Source organism: Rutidosis leptorrhynchoides, chromosome 9, assembly GCF_046630445.1.
Source record: "Rutidosis leptorrhynchoides isolate AG116_Rl617_1_P2 chromosome 9, CSIRO_AGI_Rlap_v1, whole genome shotgun sequence".
NCBI classification, from domain to species: Eukaryota; Viridiplantae; Streptophyta; class Magnoliopsida; order Asterales; family Asteraceae; genus Rutidosis; species Rutidosis leptorrhynchoides.
In genome coordinates this window covers 125498829-125519207 of record NC_092341.1, presented here as the reverse complement: position 1 = coordinate 125519207, position 20379 = coordinate 125498829, and positions in this window count along the sequence as shown.

Genomic DNA, 20379 nt, shown 5'->3' with positions numbered 1-20379 from the left:
CAAAGTATTAAAGTCTTGTTACAGTTTAAGTCCCCAATTAGTTGGAATATTTAACATCGGGTATAAGGATAATTTGACGAGGACACTCGCACTTTATATTTATGACTGATGGACTGTTATGGACAAAAACCAGACGGACATATTAAATAATCCAGGACAAAGGACAATTAACCCATGTGCATAAAACTAAAATCAACACGTCAAACATCATGATTACGGAAGTTTAAATAAGCATAATTCTTTTATTTCATATTTAATTTCCTTTATTTTATATTTAATTGCACTTCTAATTATCGCATTTTTATTGTTATTGTATTTAATTGCACTTTTAATTATCGTACTTTTTAATTATCGCAAGTTTATTTTATCACACTTTTATTATTCGCAATTTCATTATCGTTATTTATTTTACGCTTTAATTTAAGTCTTGTATTTATTTTTAATATTTTACATTTGGTTTTAACTGCGACTAAAGTTTTAAAATCGACAAACCGGTCATTAAACTGTAAAAACCCCCCTTTATAATAATAATATTACTTATATATATATTTGTATTTTTATAAAAGTAAACTAATATAGCGTTAAGCTTTGTTTAAAGATTTTCCCTGTGGAACAAACCGGACTTACTAAAAACTACACTACTGTACGATTAGGTACACCGCCTATAAGTGTTGTAGCAAGGTTTAAGTATATCCATTCTATAAATAAATAAATATCTTGTGTAAAATTATATCGTATTTAATAGTATTTTTTCTGCTAAAATTTAATAGTATTTTATATACACCTCGCGAAACATCAAGTTATTTTTGGGTACAAAGCCTAATTACTAATTATTAAAATTGGGTAATTAGGCTTTGGCGCCAAAAATAACTTGATGTTTCGCAAGGTGTATATAAAATACTATTAAATTTTACAAGGAAATACAATTAAATACGATACAATTTTACACAAGATATTTATTTATTTATAGAATGGATATACTTAAACCTTGCTACAACACTTATAGGCAGTGTACCTAAACGTACAGTAGTGTAGTTTTAGTAAGTCCGGTTCGTTCCACAGGGAAAATCTTTAAACAAAGCTTAACGCTATATTAGTTTACTTTTATAAAAATACAAATATATATACAAGTAATATTATTATTATAAAGGGGGGTTTTTACCGTTTAATGACCGGTTTGTCGATTTTAAAACTTTAATCGCAGTTAAAACTAAATGTAAAATATTAAAAATAAATACAAGACTTAAATTAAAGCGTAAAGTAAATAACGGTAATGAAATTGCGAATAATAAAAGTGCGATAAAATAAAAATACGATAATTAGAAGTGCAATTAAATATAAAATAAAGGAAATTAAATATGAAATAAAAGAATTATGCTTATTTAAACTTCCGTAATCATGATGTTTGACGTGTTGATTTTAGTTTTATGCCCATGGGTTAATTGTCCTTTGTCCTGGATAATTTAATATGTCCGTCTGGTTTTTGTCCATAACAGTCCATCAGTCATAAATATAAAGTGCGAGTGTCCTCGTCAAATTATCCTTATACCCGAAGTTAAATATTCCAACTAATTGGGGACTTAAACTGTAACAAGATTTTAATACTTTGTTTAATAATTACACCAGGATGTCGACTGAGTGTAACCCAAGGTTTTAATATTTTGTTATCAATTATACCAAGTGTCCTTGTACATAATTTCACCCCTGTTTTAATTATTCTAGTGGCTATTAATTGATTCATGTGTCCGGTTAAATGAACGATTATTCATACATATAAATACCCCGCCATCGTGTCCGATCGAGTGTATATGGTAATTTATAGGGACGCCCAATTGTAAATCTTTATATTAACATTAACAAACTATCATTTAGTTAAACAAATATAAAGCCCATTAATAGCCCATAGTCTAATTTCCACAAGTGTCGTTCTTTTATCCAAACCCCAATTATGGTACAAAGCCCAATTACCCAATTTTAGTAATTAGCCCAACATCATGATTACTTTGTTTTAAATAAGCATAATAATAACTTAGCTACGAGACATTAAATTAAAAAGGTTGAACATAACTTACAATGATTAAAAATAGCGTAGCGTTACACGGACAGAATTTTGATTTACACCCTTACAACATTCGCTAACATACCCTTATTATTAGAATTATAATTAAAATTAAAATTAAAATATAAATTATAAATATAAATTTTACGTATGAATGCAGAGGGGTACGAAATATACTATATTTTTATTGCGAAATACTATTAAATACGATACAATTTTACACAAGATATTTATTTATTTATAGAATGGATATACTTAAACTTTGCTACAACACTTATAGGCAGTGTACCTAATCGTACAGTAGTGTAGTTTTTAGTAAGTCCGGTTCGTTCCACAGGGAAAATCTTTAAACAAAGCTTAACGCTATATTAGTTTACTTTTATAAAAATACAAATATATATACAAGTAATATTATTATTATAAAGGGGGGTTTTTACCGTTTAATGACCGGTTTGTCGATTTTAAAACTTTAGTCGCAGTTAAAACCAAATGTAAATTATTAAAAATAAATACAAGACTTAAATTAAAGCGTAAAGTAAATAACGATAATGAAATTGCGAATAATAAAAGTGCGATAAAATAAACTTGCGATAATTAAAAAGTACGATAATTAAAAGTGCAATTAAATACAATAACAATAAATAAAAATGCGATAATTAGAAGTGTAATTAAATATAAAATAAAGGAAATTAAATATGAAATAAAAGAATTATGCTTATTTAAACTTCCGTAATCATGATGTTTGACGTGTTGATTTTAGTTTTATGCCCATGGGTTAATTGTCCTTTGTCCTGCATTATTTAATACGTCCGTCTAGTTTTTGTCCATAACAGTCCATCAGTCATAAATATAAAGTGCGAGTGTCCTCGTCAAATTATCCTTATACCCGAAGTTAAGTATTCCAACTAATTGGGGACTTAAACTGTAACAAGATTTTAATACTTTGTTTAATAATTACACCAGGATGTCGACTGAGTGTAACCCAAGGTTTTAATATTTTGTTATCAATTATACCATGTGTCCTTGTACATAATTTCACCCCTATTTTAATTATTCTAGTGGCTATTAATCCATTCCAGTGTCCGGTTAAATGAAAGATTATTCGTACATATAAATACCCCGCCCATCGTGTCCGATTGAGTGTATATGGTAATTTATAGGGACGCCCAATTGTAAATCTTTATATTAACATTAACAAACTATCATTTAGTTAAACAAATATAAAGCCCATTAATAGCCCATAGTCTAATTTCCACAAGTGTCGTTCTTTTGTCCAAACCCCAATTATGGTACGAAGCCTAATTACCCAATTTTAATAATTAGCCCAACATTATGATTACTTCGGATTAAATAAGCATAATAATAACTTAGCTACGAGACATTAAATTAAAAAGGTTGAACATAACTTACAATGATTAAAAATAGCGTAGCGTTACACGGACAGAATTTCGACTTACACCCTTACAACATTCGCTAACATACCCTTATTATTAGAATTAAAAATAAAATTAAAATTAAAATTATAATATATATATATATATATTACGTTTGTAAGATAGAGAGATAGGATATATGAGTATGAAAAATGATCAGAATTCGGTTGGCTTTATAGGGAATTGAGTTCAGGGATACTCCGCGACTCGCGGCCCTTTTTGCCTTCAAACTCCGCGAGTCGCAGAGTTTGTAAATACAGCTCACAAACTTTGGAGTCTTTCTTGCCGACGGTTTTTTTATTATTTATATAATATATAAATAATTATAAGAATTATTTAAATATTATATTATATTTATGTGCATAGTTGACTTGTAATTTTTAGTCCATTGCGTCGAGCGTTGAGAGTTGACTCTGGTCCCGGTTCCGGATTTTCGAACGTCCTTGCGTACAATTTAATATCTTGTACTTTGCGTTTTGAATCTTGTACTCTTGTAATTTCGAGACGTTTCTTATCAATAATTGGAACCTCTTTGATTTTCTTTTGTACTTTTGAGCTTTTTGGTCGTTTGCGTCTTCAATTCGTCGAATCTGTCTTTTGTCTTCACCTTTTATTATTTAAACGAATATAACTTGTAAATAGAACAATTGCAACTAAAAGCTTATCTTTCTTGAGGAATAATGCAATGAAATATAGTATATTTCTCTTCTCCATTCATACGTAAAATTTATATTTATAATTTATATTTTAATTTTAATTTTAATTATAATTCTAATAATAAGGGTATGTTAGCGAATGTTGTACGGGTGTAAGTCGAAATTCTGTCCGTGTAACGCTACGCTATTTTTAATCATTGTAAGTTATGTTCAACCTTTTTAATTTAATGTCTCGTAGCTAAGTTATTATTATGCTTATTTAATCCGAAGTAATCATGATGTTGGGCTAATTACTAAAATTGGGTAATTGGGCTTTGTACCATAATTGGGGTTTGGACAAAAGAACGACACTTGTGGAAATTAGACTATGGGCTATTAATGGGCTTTATATTTGTTTAACTAAATGATAGTTTGTTAATGTTAATATAAAGATTTACAATTGGGAGTCCCTATAAATTACCATATACACTCGATCGGACACGATGGGCGGGGTATTTATATGTACGAATAATCGTTCATTTAACCGGACACGGGAATAAATTAATAGCCACTAGAATAATTAAAACATGGGTGAAATTATTTACAAGGACACTTGGTATAATTGATAACAACATATTAAAACCTTGGGTTACATTCAGTCGACATCCTGGTGTAATTATTAAACAAAGTATTAAAATCTTGTTACAGTTTAAGTCCCCAATTAGTTGGAATATTTAACATCGGGTATAAGGATAATTTGACGAGGACACTCGCACTTTATATTTATGACTGATGGACTGTTATGGACAAAAACCAGACGGACATATTAAATAATCCAGGACAAAGGACAATTAACCCATGGGCATAAAACTAAAATCAACACGTCAAACATCATGATTACGGAAGTTTAAATAAGCATAATTCTTTTATTTCAGATTTAATTTCCTTTATTTTATATTTAATTGCACTTCTAATTATCGCATTTTTATTGTTATTGTATTTAATTGCACTTTTAATTATTGTACTTTTTAATTATCGCAAGTTTATTTTATCGCACTTTTATTATTCACAATTTCATTATCGTTATTTACTTTACGCTTTAATTTAAGTCTTGTATTTATTTTTAATATTTTACATTTGGTTTTAACTACGACTAAAGTTTTAAAATCGACAAACCGGTCATTAAACGGTAAAAACCTCCCTTTATAATAATAATATTACTTATATATATATTTGTATTTTTATAAAAGTAAACTAATATAGCGTTAAGCTTTGTTTAAAGATTTTCCCTGTGGAACGAACCGGACTTACTAAAAACTACACTACTGTACGATTAGGTACACTGCCTATAAGTGTTGTAGCAAGGTTTAAGTATATCCATTCTAAAAATAAATAAATATCTTGTGTAAAATTGTATCGTATTTAATAGTATTTTCTGCTAAAATTTAATAACTATTTTATATACACCTCGCATAACTATCAAGTATTTTTGGCGCCGCTGCCGGTGTATATAACTTGATGTGTGCAGCGGAGTGTACGAAATACTATTAAATTTTAGCAGAAAATACTATTAAATACGATACAATTTTACACAAGATATTTATTTATTTAGAGAATGGATATACTTAAACCTTGCTACAACACTTATAGGCAGTGTACCTAATCGTACAGTAGTGTAGTTTTTAGTAAGTCCGGTTCGTTCCACAGGGAAAATCTTTAAACAAATCTTAACGCTATATTAGTTTACTTTTATAAAAATATAAATATATATATAAGTAATATTATTATTATAAAGGGGGGTTTTTACCGTTTAATGACCGATTTGTCGATTTTAAAACTTTAGTCGCAGTTAAAACCAAATATAAAATAATAAATAAATACAAGACTTAATTTAAAGCGTAAAGTAAATAACGATAATGAAATTGCGATTAATAAAAAATGCGATAAAATAAACTTGCGATAATTAAAAAGTACGATAATTAAAAGTGCAATTAAATACAATAACAATAAAAATGCGATAATTAGAAGTGCAATTAAATATAAAATAAAGGAAATTAAATATGAAATAAAAGAATTATACTTATTTAAACTTCCATAATCATGATGTTTGACGTGTTGATTTTAGTTTTATGCCCATGGGTTAATTGTCTTTTGTCCTGGATTATTTAATATGTCCGTCTGGTTTTTGTCCATAACAGTCCATCAGTCATAAATATAAAGTGCGAGTGTCCTCGTCAAATTATCCTTATACCCGAAGTTAAATATTCCAACTAATTGGGGACTTAAACTGTAACAAGATTTTAATACTTTGTTTAATAATTACACCAGGATGTCGACTGAGTGTAACCCCGGGTTTTAATATTTTGTTATCAATTATACCAAGTGTCCTTGTACATAATTTCACCCATGTTTTAATTATTCTAGTGGCTATTAATCCATTCCCGTGTCCGGTTAAATGAACGATTATTCGTACATATAAATACCCCGCCCATCGTGTCCGATCGAGTGTATATGGTAATTTATAGGGACGTCCAATTGTAAATCTTTATATTAACATTAACAAACTATCATTTAGTTAAACAAATATAAAGCCCATTAATAGCCCATAGTCTAATTTCCACAAGTGTCGTTCTTTTATCCAAACCCCAATTATGGTACAAAGCCCAATTACCCAATTTTAGTAATTAGCCCAACATCATGATTACTTCGTTTTAAATAAGCATAATAATAACTTAGCTACGAGACATTAAATTAAAAAGGTTGAACATAACTTACAATGATTAAAAATAGCGTAGCGTTACACGGACAGAATTTCGACTTACACCCTTACAACATTCGCTAACTTACCCTTATTATTAGAATTATAATTAAAATTAAAATTAAAATATAAATTATAAATATAAATTTTACGTATGAATGGAGAAGAGAAAGATAGATGGATTTTATGGTGCACCAAAGCTCGATTTTTATAGGCATGTGGGCTGGAACTGGGGCTCATACGATCGCATGGATTTATGCCTTCCAGGCCATGCGATCGCATGGCCAGCTGGGGAGGCTCACATTTGGTTGTTTTCTTCTGCCGACGGTTTTATAAATAAATATAATATATTAAATAATTATAAGAATTATTTAAATATTATATTATATTTATGTGCATAGTTGACTTGTAATTTTTAGTCCGTTGCGTCGAGCGTTGAGAGTTGACTCCGGTCCCGGTTCCGGATTTTCGAACGTCCTTGCGTACAATTTAATATCTTGTACTTTTTGTTTTGAATCTTGTACTCTTGTAATTTTGAGACGTTTCTTATCAATAATTGGAACCTCATTGATTGTATTTTGTACTTTTGAGCTTTTTGGTCGTTTGCGTCTTCAATTCGTCGAATCTGTCTTTTGTCTTCACCTTTTATTATTTAAGCGAATATCACTTGTAAATAGGACAATTGTAACTAAAAGCTTGTATTTCTTGAGGAATAATGCTATGTAATATATGTTTGTTTTTAGCATTATCAAATATTCCCACACTTGAGCGTTGCTTGTCCTCAAGCAATATCGTCTTGAAATACTAGAATCACTTCTTTATTCTTCACACTTTGTACATCAGTGACTTCTATACGGCGGTATAAACAATGGTAGTAACGATGTGGTTTACAGTCCCATATGACTATATAAAAATTTAGATCCATTAAGGAAATTGGATCTTTATGAAAACATTTGATCTTTTGAAAATTAAATCTAGTTTTTACCCTAGATAAGTTTTCCGGAATAACCCTTCACCGGTGTTTCCAAAATATTTTTGTGGGCATGGTGGGTTTCAGATTTGAAAATTTTAGCTCAAAACTTGCGGTTTTGTATCACCCACTTGCTAACCTTGTATTAGGAAAGCAACACGTACAGTTTACTTGTCCCGTATATTACCTTTCGATAAACTACCGTCCGGTTGTAAAGGAAAGCGTTGAACAAGCAACTGTTAAGGCAATGTCCCCTGACATGCTTTTAATTATGGTCTATAACATGTCGGACGCAATTACTATCCTTGGTAGGAGCAATAGTAAAGCTCACCCTTATGATTTTTCGGTCTGGCACAAGGTCCTGTCTTTGACCATGCTATGCAACCACCGTTCTCACGGTTGACATCCGATTTAGTTCAGGTGACCTAATGAATTCCAGGTGAATTCCTAGGATTTTACGTTCAATGGTAATGAACGCAATGAAAATAGGGTTTTCAGAAAACAAATCGGTTTTTTAATTTTGATCTAAATATTTTCTCGTTGAAGCTCGAGTTTAGATATCATTGAATTCCATGAGTTTAAATTCTCAATCTTTAAGGTCAATCTCTAGGATTGAGTAATATCAGGCTTAAAAGCTGATTTTTGATCTTTTAAGGAGATTATCCTTTCTGGGGATCTGATTCATTAGTCTTATCCAGCTAATTTGCACGGTGCCCCCCCCATTTTACGAGATAAATCCTTCTCATGGTTAGGATAAATCTGACCACTTGGCGACCCTGTTTAATGCTGAGGTCCGTGGATTTCCTGCTGATTTTAGTGATGACTTTTCTAGGTTTTTCGTCAACCTACAGCTGGTCTGGATGACAACTTCCTGACCTAAATCAAGAAGCGCGTTTCTTTTTTGGAAGACTTTACTTCCTTTTAATGATGGAATTGATTCATCGTGTAGATCCATCTCTTCTTTTCTTTCATCGGGTAAAATAGTTTAGTTTAGTACAAAGCAAAAGTATTTTCAGTTATTTGTACAAAAATATGTGACATATGTTTTGAATAACTTGAAGAATTTTCCCACACTTGGCTTTTATTTTCCTTTTTATTGTTCTCTATTCCATTTTAAATGAATTTTAACATTTTGGTTTGTTTCTCAATTTATGTCCTTTCCGAGGTAACAATAATTTCGGTGTTAACACCTAATTTTATCGTTCATAAATATGTATAAACATGATTTTGAGTTCATTTAATTGAAAATTTTGAAAAATTTTACTAGAATTGGGTAGTCAGTATATAAGACTAGGGCTGTTCTTTATTATCAGAGAGCACTAGATTCTAATACAACTACTGCTTTACTAGTATTTTTAATGGTAACCAAGTGTATAAAGATAAAAATTTTAAAAATCCGAAAGAATTTAACCCCTTCCCACACTTAAGATCTTGCAATGCCCTCATTTGCAAGAAATCAGTACAATTTAAATTATTGAGGGTGATTAGCGTAGAAATGATTAAATTTTACCAAAGTTTCCAAACATATTGGCGTTTGTTTGCTGAATGATAAATGGTGCATATCATTTGTTCATTTCGTCTGTTGTTACATCACATTTATTTGTCATCTTGTCGTCAAAATTAGTAGCTTTTGCTGAACTTAATGCCAGTTTTTGAAAATGCGCTGTTTTACCCTGTTGTTTACATGATAAAATACAAACATATATACATATTTAATCATGCATGGCAATTTGAAATGGGACTTAATATCCCACTTTCAAATTCTAAATATGAAATATTAGTACACAATAATAATAAAATAATAAAAATTACACAAATATATCCAATAACATAAGTTTAAACATGAAAAAGTCAAAAGATAAAAACATAAAAATCATAAAAATAACCAAATGGAACTAAATCAGTCTGGATAGGGGTTCCAGTTCATCTCATCGGGTGGGTTCCATTGTTGGTTATAGGTGTTCTGATAGGCTTGGTTATAGTCATACCGGTTAAAGGGTGGTCGGATATCGGGGCTATGTGGTGGAAAATGAGCAGGTCGAGTAGGTACATAGTTATTTGGTACCTGATATGATAGCTGGCTCATGATTTGGTGCTGATGAACTAACCAGCTATCGTGTTGGCGTCACCTATAATCCTCGTATACTCGCTCGGAGTTCCACTGCTCATACATACTATGTCTGGCCGCGTTCGTCATTGCTTCCTCATCTATACGAACGTGGACGTCAAGAATAGCATCTCGAAAGACATCCCTAATGTCTTCCGCCTCCTCCATTTCCTCGTCTGAGCCTCTCTCTACCTGAGGATGAGATCCCTCATAGGGTACTGCCGGGTTACGTCTACTTTTCAATACCTTAGCACCCACATAAACTTTCAATCCTAAGGGCTCAACCTGTTCTCTACAAATCTGTAATGGACCCCCTTGGTTCCTATCAACACCTAAATACTCTCCAATGAGAGTAACAAAAATACCTCCTCCTATTATACTCCCGTCCTGCATTCCCTCTACCATTTTAGATAAATAAAAAGCAACACAGTAAGGGATATTGACAAAGCTTCTAGGATCCCGAATACACTTTAGGTAGAATAAATCATATAAGGTAATTTTTTCTTTATTATGACCTCTTTGTGTAATCGAGTTAGCCAAAAATCTATGAATAATACGAAGCTTGGCTATGTCAATATGTGTATAGGAGTGTCCTCCTGCTCGTGTAAAAACATCAAAATGTGACATACGCCTCCAAATGACGTCAGCGTCAAAGTTACTATCTACCCGTTCACCATAATGAATCAAGTTTGTACAATCGGGTAATAGCAACTCACCAGGAGTATATATCTGTAAGGCCCTGGCCATGTCCAGCATGGACATTCTGTACATCCTACCGCCAAGGATAAACCTAAGAAATCTTCTATCATCTATTCTAACTATATTTGTATCAAGTGATACAGTACTCATCAACTCAACACACCATTCCTTATATACAGGTCTACGAATGGTGAACAGACGTTCCCAATCTGTAAAAGAAGAACTGCCATACCTTTGAACTAAAAGCTGTCTAACACGGTCAGCTAGATGGACCGTTTCCAAAGGGGCCCAATCGATTACCCTTGGCACCTCTACATTTTTTGTTACCAATTTGAATTTGTTCCTTTGATATGTCTCGTAATCTCTCCATCTCCTATCAAATCTCAGATTAGGATGTAGAGTGTGCTCAGAAATCGTTGGGAATTCTACTGGCGGCCTCATTGGGAATACTATGAATTCATCAACAAACTGTACCGGATCATAATAAGGTATGTGCTGATCAGGCTGTTGTTGTTCCTGTTGTGGTTCTTGTTCGTGTTACATTTCTGGTTCTGGTTCTGGTGCTGGTGCTGGTCGTCTAGATGATGATGCTCCTGAACCTCCAGTATCGGATTTCTGCAAAACACATTAAACACAAAATTTGTGCATCCAAATATGCATTAGTGTTAGCAAAATAACAACTTAAAACAATCACTATAACATGTTAAATCAAAATTAAACTTATACACATTTTCACAATTTTTCTCAATTCTACATTTTTCAAATAAGCACATATGAAAATGTATACAAAGTTCATAAGCTTTTAACTCAAATAACATGTCAAAATATTCATTACTAATAATTAAACAAGTCTCAAATGGCAATTACATCAAATTAATCAAGTTCATGAATTTTGGACTTAAAAAGTCCACTTTAATCTCCAAATATCATGTTTAGGATCATTGTTTGGATCATTTAACTATCTAAACATGTTACACTACTCAATTTAGCAATAATTCATGACAAAAATCGGCCATAACCTGTTTATATCAAAAAGCCCCAAATTGCTCAAGAACACAAACCCTAGATTTCTAAAATTTTTGAAGTTTTTGGCTTCAAATCATGTTAAATAGCATCAATCTAGGTTATACATGCATAAAATACTAACAATTTAACACTAATTACACTAGAAATTAACAAAATTGCATTAGGTAAAAAATTGGTAATTATCACAAAAACTAGGAATTTATAGAGTTTAGGGGTGTAATTTTTACCAATTTGCTGAAGAATGAGAATCTAGGCATGATTAGAGCAAGAAATTTGATGAATTACGGTGGAAAAATGGCGAAAATTGGTGAATTTTTGGGTGAGTTTCGTGAATGTATGTGTGTGTTTGTGTTGAGGCAGAACCGAGCTGCTGTATGTATCAGGCCTGCATTTGGTCCCCATGCGATCGCATGGGTTCCAAGTGCAAACCCCATGCGATCGCATGGGGTGCCGGCTACAGTAATTTCAGCTTTTTTTTTTTTATAAAACCTTATACTTTATAAAACTTATAATTAATTAAATTTTAAAAATTTTGTTTTCCTTTAGGAGCGAGGGCGTTTCGGATCGTTGTCCTAGTCTGTCCCTCGACAAAATTTTAAAATTTGTCAAATCAAAGCGCGGTTTTTAAAAGTAAAGATTTTTGGGTTTTTTAATGTTTTTGGCATACTTTAATTCAATAAGATTAAAAATAATGATAATAAAAGTTCTCGTCCCTCCCTCGGGTAAAGCAATTTCTGTTCAAAGACCTAGTCTTCAACTTACGACGAATTTTAAAAATCATATTTTTAACTTAATGAGATAAAGTAAATTTTTGTTTTTAAATTCACACAACTTAAATATAAAATTCAAAATTAATATTAAAAATTCACACCAAACTTAAAATTTGAAATGCATAAAATTAAAAATTCTTATTTTAAAAATTAAAAATTCACACCAAACTTAATTTAAAAATTCATATTATAAAATCACACCAAACTTATATTATATTTTTCAAATGTTTACAATTTTAAATATATTGTTTTTACAAAGTTTACAATATTAATTTAAGATTTATATATTAATTTTAAAAACATGGTAAAAATAAAATTAAAAATCTTTTTGGCTTTTTTTCCCACTTTAATCAATCAAATATTATCAAAAATATGCGCCCCTCTTTTCGGTAAAGTAATTTCGGTTCCAAAACCTAATTTAACTCATGACGAATTTTTGAAATATTTTGGGTTGATTGATTAAAGATATTTATACCTTAAGAATAAACGTTAAATTTCGCAGTGATGTAATAAATTTTTGAATGATATCAATAATTTCGGTCGCCAAACCTAATTTTATTTAATACCAATTTAATACTTTATAGCGAACAAATTAGCGTTTATTATCAAAAGGTTTAAAAATAAAAATAAATATAAAGACTGTACAGACTTACCTGTGAAATAGATTTCTTAGTTATATGATCTATCTCATTCATAAGATAGTCGGTTTAATTGGTTTTCCATGGCTACATAGGCGTAACCTCGAGCATTCAGTGTATTTTCTTCTAAACATATGAACGGTCCGTCTCTGCATAAAGTAACAAATTCGGTATTTGAATAGGTTTAATTATTTGAACATTTACCTCCATGTGACCATTTTCCGCATTTGTGACATCTTTCTAGGTGTTGTGCTCTTCTTTTCGCTGCGGATTTTGATTTTCCTGTACCAAATTGTAACTTATTATCTTCGCATCTGGATTCCTTTCTAACTCCGTCCAATCTTTCTCTGATTACTGATACTATTTCACTCTGTAGTGTGTCATTATTACGTTTAGTGATCAAAGCGTGTAGCATTAGACCATGGTTTAGTTCACAGGCAGTCTTCATTTCGTAAAAACCTAAAAAAAATAAAAATTCAGAATGGGGGGAGAAGATTAGTTCTTTAGGGTCTGCTAGGGAAAGACCATTCGGGTTCCATTTTCGAGAACTACACGAAAACAGAAAATCTAACTCTAACAGAAATACGTATTATCCTTTAAAGACTTGATTCCCCCCACACTTAGTTAGCTGTGGTGTCAAAATTGTGATTAACTTCGTTGTCGACTTCCATCGGACTATCTATGTAGTGTTTAACTCTGTGACCATTAACTTTAAATTCAATCTCATTTGAATTTATTAATTCTATCGTTCCGTATGGAAAAACTCTTTTGACTATGAATGGTCCAGACCATCTTGATTTCAATTTTCCAGAAAATAGCTTGAATCGTTAATTGAAAAGAAGAACTCTGTCTCCTTCTATAAATTCTTTTGAACTTCTGATTCTTTTATCATTCCATTTATTCGTTCTTTTCTTATAGATTAACGAATTATCGTATGCTTCATGTCTTAATTCTTCTAATTCGTTTAGTTGACTTAACCGTAGACGTCCGGCTTCATGTAAATCAAGATTACATGTCTTCAAAGCCCAAAATGATTTGTGTTCAATTTCTACTGGAAGATGACATGCTTTTCCATAAACAAGTCTAAAAGGTGTGGTTCCAATTAGAGTTTTGTAGGCTGTTCTAAAAGCCCAGAGTACATCCTCCAATTTAATGGACCATTCCTTCAGATTTGATCCTACGGTTTTCTCTAGAATACGTTTTAAAGCTCGGTTAGTATTTTCAACTTGTCCATTTGTTTGTGGATGATATGCGGTGGAGATTTTATGAGTTACTCCATATCTTTTAAGAACTTTCTCAAGTTGATTATTACAAAAATGAGTACCCCGATCACTTATTAAAGCTTTCGGTGTTCCAAACCTTGCAAAAAGATGTTTTAAAAAGTTGACTACAACTCGTGCATCGTTAGTTGGGAGAGCTTGTGCTTCCGCCCATTTAGATACATAATCAATGGCTACGAGTATATATAGATTATTATAAGATTTTAGAAATGGACCCATAAAGTCAATACCCCAAATGTCAAATACTTCACATACTTGGATGACATTTTGTGGCATTTCATCACGTTAACTTATTTTTCCGGCCCTTTGACAAGCATCACAGGATTTTCAAAGAAGGTGTGCGTCTTTGTAAATTGTAGGCCAATAGAATCCAGCATCATAAACTTTTCTTGCTGTTAATTGAGGCCCATAATGCCCTCCTGTTGGTCCTGTGTGACAATGGTTTAATATTTTACTAGCTTCATCTCCGAATACACATCGGCGTATTATTCCATCGGGACAACTTTTAAACAGATGTGGATCTTCCCAATAATAGTGTTTTATATCACTGAAGAATTTCTTTCGTCTTTGGTACGATAATCCTTTTTCAAGGAATCCACAAACTAAGTAGTTTGCATAGTCTGCAAACCATAGAATTTCTTTATAATCTATCTTCAATAGATATTCATCAGGAAAGTTGTCTTGTATGGCCGATTCATTTAGAACTTCTAATTCGGGATTTTCAAGACGAGAAAGATGATCAGCGGCGAGATTTTCTGCTCCTCTTTTATCTCGGATTTCAATATCAAACTCTTGTAAGAGTAAGATCCAACGGATTAATCTTGGTTTAGCATCTTGTTTCGAAAATAGGTATCTAAGAGCAGAATGGTCGGTATAGACCACCGTTTTTGCTAGAACGAGATATGATCGAAATTTGTCAAAAGCAAAGACAATAGCAAGGAGTTCTTTTTCAGTAGTTGTATAGTTCGTTTGTGCTCCTTGATAGTGTTCCAAATGAACATATATTTAGTAGCAATATCGTTCCAATATGTAAAGTTTTTAAATGTAATTTCCTTATTTTTAGTTGTAATAGTTAAATAAATAAGTGCGAAGACGAAAGACGCAAATCGCTCGAAAATGAAGATTTAAAGACAAAAACGAAGATTTGAAAGACCAAAACGTCCAAAAAGCTCAAATGTACAAGATACAATTCAAAAGGTTCAATTTATTGATGAAGAACGTCTAAAAATGACAAGAGTACAAGTTACAAAACGCAAAGTACAAGATATAAAATTGTACGAAAGGACGTTCGAAAATCCGGAACCGGGGCATGAACCAACTCTCAACGCTCGACGCAACGGTGTAAAAATTACAAGTCAACTATGCACAAGAATAAAATATAATATTTAAATAATTCATAATAAGAATAATATTAATTAATAAAAAGTTGTTAATTGAGCATAGTTCAGGGGTCGTAAATGAAAATTCAATTTCTAATTTAGCCTATAAAAAGCTATGTAACGATCGATTGAAGATCACCCATTTTTTTGATCCTAAATCTATCTTTCTATTTCTATATCTTTCCCCTTAATATCAAATATCAATATCTATATTCTATATCTCTATCATAATGTTAACTTAATAAGATATAACAATAATCTTAATTTTAATTTTAAATTATGATAATAATAAGATTTATGATAGAGATCGTTTGAGTGTGTAAGTCGAAATTCTGTCCGTGTAACGCTACGCTATTTTTAATCATTGTAAGTTATGTTCAACCTTTTTACATTAATGTCTCGTAGCTAAGTTATTATTATGCTTATTTAAAACGAAGTAATCATGATGTTGGGCTAATTACTAAAATATTAAGACGGGGTTATTGAACTTTGTACCATAATTGGGGTTTGGGCAAAAGACCGACACTTGTGGAAATTGGACTATTGACTATTAATAGATGGGGGGTATTGTCTAATTGAGTGACAACTCATTGGAGTCTGTCGAACCTATCTTCAAATTAATTAACCTAATAATTAATAATGATTATGGTTGTCCTATTTAGTGATGTTCATATGGAATCTGTTATAATCATTTAATTAATCAATTGGGTTGGGTAATTGATTATTCATTCTGATCAAGTGGGTAAATTAATATTCATATCTAATCAAAACAGGGGTAGATTACATACAGTGATAACTGGTGTAATTGTTGACAGAAGTGATAACTGCGTCACAGTTTAAATCCTTAATTAGTTGGAATATTTGACTTCGGGTATAAGGGTAATTTGACGAGGATACTCGCACTTTATATTTATGACCGATGGACTATTATGGACAAAAACCAGATAGACGTATCAAATAAACCAGGACAAAGGACAATTAACCCATGGGCATAAAACAAAAATCAACACGTCAAACATCATGATTACAGAAGTTTAAATAAGCATAATTCTTTTATTATATTTCTCATCGTATCTTTATTTACTGTCATTTTATTACTCGCAATTTTATTTACTGTCATTTTATTTATTATCATTATTTTACGCACTTTAATTATCGTCATTTATCTTTGCGCTTAAAATATAGAATCGACAAACCGGTCATTAAACGGTAAAACCCCCCTTTTATAATAATATTACTACTTATATAATTATATATATTTTGTATAAATATAGTTGTTAAAAATATAGTGAGTATCACCAGCTCCCTGTGGAACGAACCGGACTTACTAAAAACTACACTACTCTACGATTAGGTACACTGCCTATAGTGTTGTAGCAAGATTTAGGTATATCCCACTCTATAAATAATTAAAACTTGTGTCATATTTTGTAGTATTTTGTATTAAAAATAATACTATTTCGTACCCTCACGCTACATCACCAAGTTTTTGGCGCCGCTGCCGGGGAGCGCTAAAACGCTATATTTTTAATTATAATAATATTGAAATAAAATATAATAATATAATAATATTGAAATAGAATATAATAATATAATAATATTGAAATAGAATATAATAATATAATAATATTTTAGAATATATTTTGAATCGTAAAAGTTTTAAAAAGTCGTATTTATTAAATACTTCAGGGGTATATTATGTAAATTGTAATTAATAATTTCTATCATGTCGCTTTCATGTGAATAGTAAATTAATTAATTTCTTTTCATTTACTATTCATGAATAGTAAATGAATTAAAAAAAAAGTTTTGAAAAAAAAATAATAATTATAAAAAAAAGTATTAATTTGTAAAAAAAATCATTTTTTTTAAAAAAAAAAAAAAAAAATTTTGTAAAAAAAAAACGTTTTTGTTTTTAAAGAAAAAAAATTCGTTTTTTATATAAAAAAAAAAAATTTAAAAAAAAAAAAAATTTTGTAAAAAAAAAAACGTTTTTTTTAAGAAAAAAAAAATTCGTTTTTAAAAAAAAAAAATTTAAAAAAAAAAATTTTTTTTTTTAAAAATATAATAAATAATAATTTTTTTTTTTAAGTTTTATTACCTTTATATTTTTAGACTATAGTTACAATTTTTAGTATTAAGTTTAGTTTTGCCATAGTTATTTTTATTTCTAGAATTTTTAGGCTTTGCCGTAAAATCCCTTAAGTGCTTATTCCTTAGACTAAGATTTAGGTGCTTTAGAATTTTGCGACGCCGTTTTTCGCGCTACTTTCTTATTTTTATTTTTCGACGCCTATTTTTCGACCTTTTATTTTTCGACATTTTTCGACGCGCAATCTATTTCTTTCTTATTTCTCGCCATTCTAGTTTTTAGGACTTAGAATTTTTTCTACTTCTTCTCTAAATTTCTTAAAATTACGAAAATTTATTTTAAGTGGTTAAATTGATAGACATCAAAATTTTCTGGTTCGTAGTAATAGTTGGATTTGTACGTGGACCGGGTTATTGGAGCCAAACAGTACTCAATTATATTGAGACCAAACGAATCCTGCCCCTCTGCTGCATCTTTTGGCTATTCGAAACGTGGACAAAATCAGAAAAGTCTATTGATTGGATAACTTATTATAATTTTTCTTTCCTTTTAAAAACTAATAGGATATTCAGTGAATGCACCGAGTAAAACGTTCACCACCTTTCATACGTTCACCACCTATAATTCGATCAAGACATCTAGCCAATATTGTCGCCGTTGATTTTTCTTTAGAATCATCATCTAGTCGACCAAGAACTCCAACTCAAATTTCCGATAATCCATCTTTTGAACCAGACCTCACAATTGAGAATCCGGAGAATATTCAGGGACAATTCCAAGATCCAGAACCACTAATTATTCCTCCTGAGCCACAAACCATTAAATCAGAATCCTCTAGTGTTTCGTATTCAACAAATTCAATTATGGAAGTAACGGAACCTCTAAGTATGGAAGATCGAATGAGAGCCACACGCACGGGCCAAGGTCACGCCATTATTAAGCCAGAAGTTAATGCGCCAGATTATGAAATCAAAGGACAAATTCTACACATGGTAACTAACCAATGCCAATTCAGTGGTGCACGGAATGAAGATCCTAACGAACACCTTCGTACGTTTAAAAGAATTTGTACACTATTCAAAATCCGAGAAGTGGAAGATGAGCAGATCTATCTCATGTTGTTTCCTTGGACTTTAAAAGGAGAAGCCAAAGATTGGTTAGAATCGTTACCTGAAGGGGCGATTGACACATGGGATGTTTTAGTTGAAAATTTTCTTAAACAATTCTTTCCGGCATCCAAAGCCGTGAGACTTCAAGGAGAAATTGTTACGTTCACGCAAAAGCCAAATGAAACATTATATGAGGCGTGGACAAGATTCGGAAGGATGTTGAGAGGATGTCCTCAACACGGTTTAGACACTTACCAAATAGTACAAATATTCTACCAAGGTGTCAACGTTGCTACACGAAAAGACATTGACATAACAGCTGGTGGTTCCATTATGAAGAAAACCGCAACTGAAGCTTACAAAATTATTGATAACACAGCCTCCCACTCGCATGAGTGGCACCAAGAAAAAGATATTTTTCGTTCATCTAAAGTGGCTAGAGCCGATTCTAGCCAGGACTTTGATTCCGTTTCAGCAAAAATAGATGCTTTCGAAAGACGAATGGAAAAGATGAATAAAGATATTCACGCAATACGAATCAGTTGTGAGCTATGCGGTGGACCACACTTATTGAAAGATTGTCACATTGAACCAACATTGGAACAACGAGAGAATGTTTCCTATATGAACCAAAGGCCTGGAAATAATTACCAGAATAATTATCAACCGCCAATGAAAGGACCCGTTCATATACATTATAAACGATTCACAATAGTTGATTACATTGGGGGGTATTTGACCTCCATATGATACATTTTACAAACATTGCATTCGTTTTTAAAAGATAATCTTTCTTTACATCAAAAATTGACAGGCATGCATACCATTTCATAATATCCACTATCCAACTATAAATTGATTTAATAATAATCTTTGATGAACTCAATGACTCGAATGCAACGTTCTTCGAAATATGCTATGAAAGACTCCAAGTAATATCTTTAAAATGAGCAAATGCACAGCGGAAGATTTATTTAACACCTGAGAATAAACATGCTTTAAAGTGTCAACCAAAAGGTTGGTGAGTTCATTAGTTTATCATAATCATTTATTTCCATCATTTTAATAGACCACAAGAATTTCATTTCCAGTTCTCATAAATATACGTCCCATGCATAGAGACAAAAAATAATCATTCATATGGTGAACACCTGGTAACCGACATTAACTAGATACATATAAGAATATCCCCTATCATTCCGGGATCCTCCTTCGGACATGATATAATTTCGAAGTACTAAAGCATCCGGTACTTTGGATGGGGTTTGTTAGGCCCAATAGATCTATCTTTAGTATTCGCGTCAATTAGGGTGTCTGTTCCCTAATTCTTAGATTACCAGACTTTAATAAAAAGGGGCATATTCGATTTCGATAATTCAACCATAGAATGTAGTTTCAATTACTTGTGTCTATTTCGTCAAACA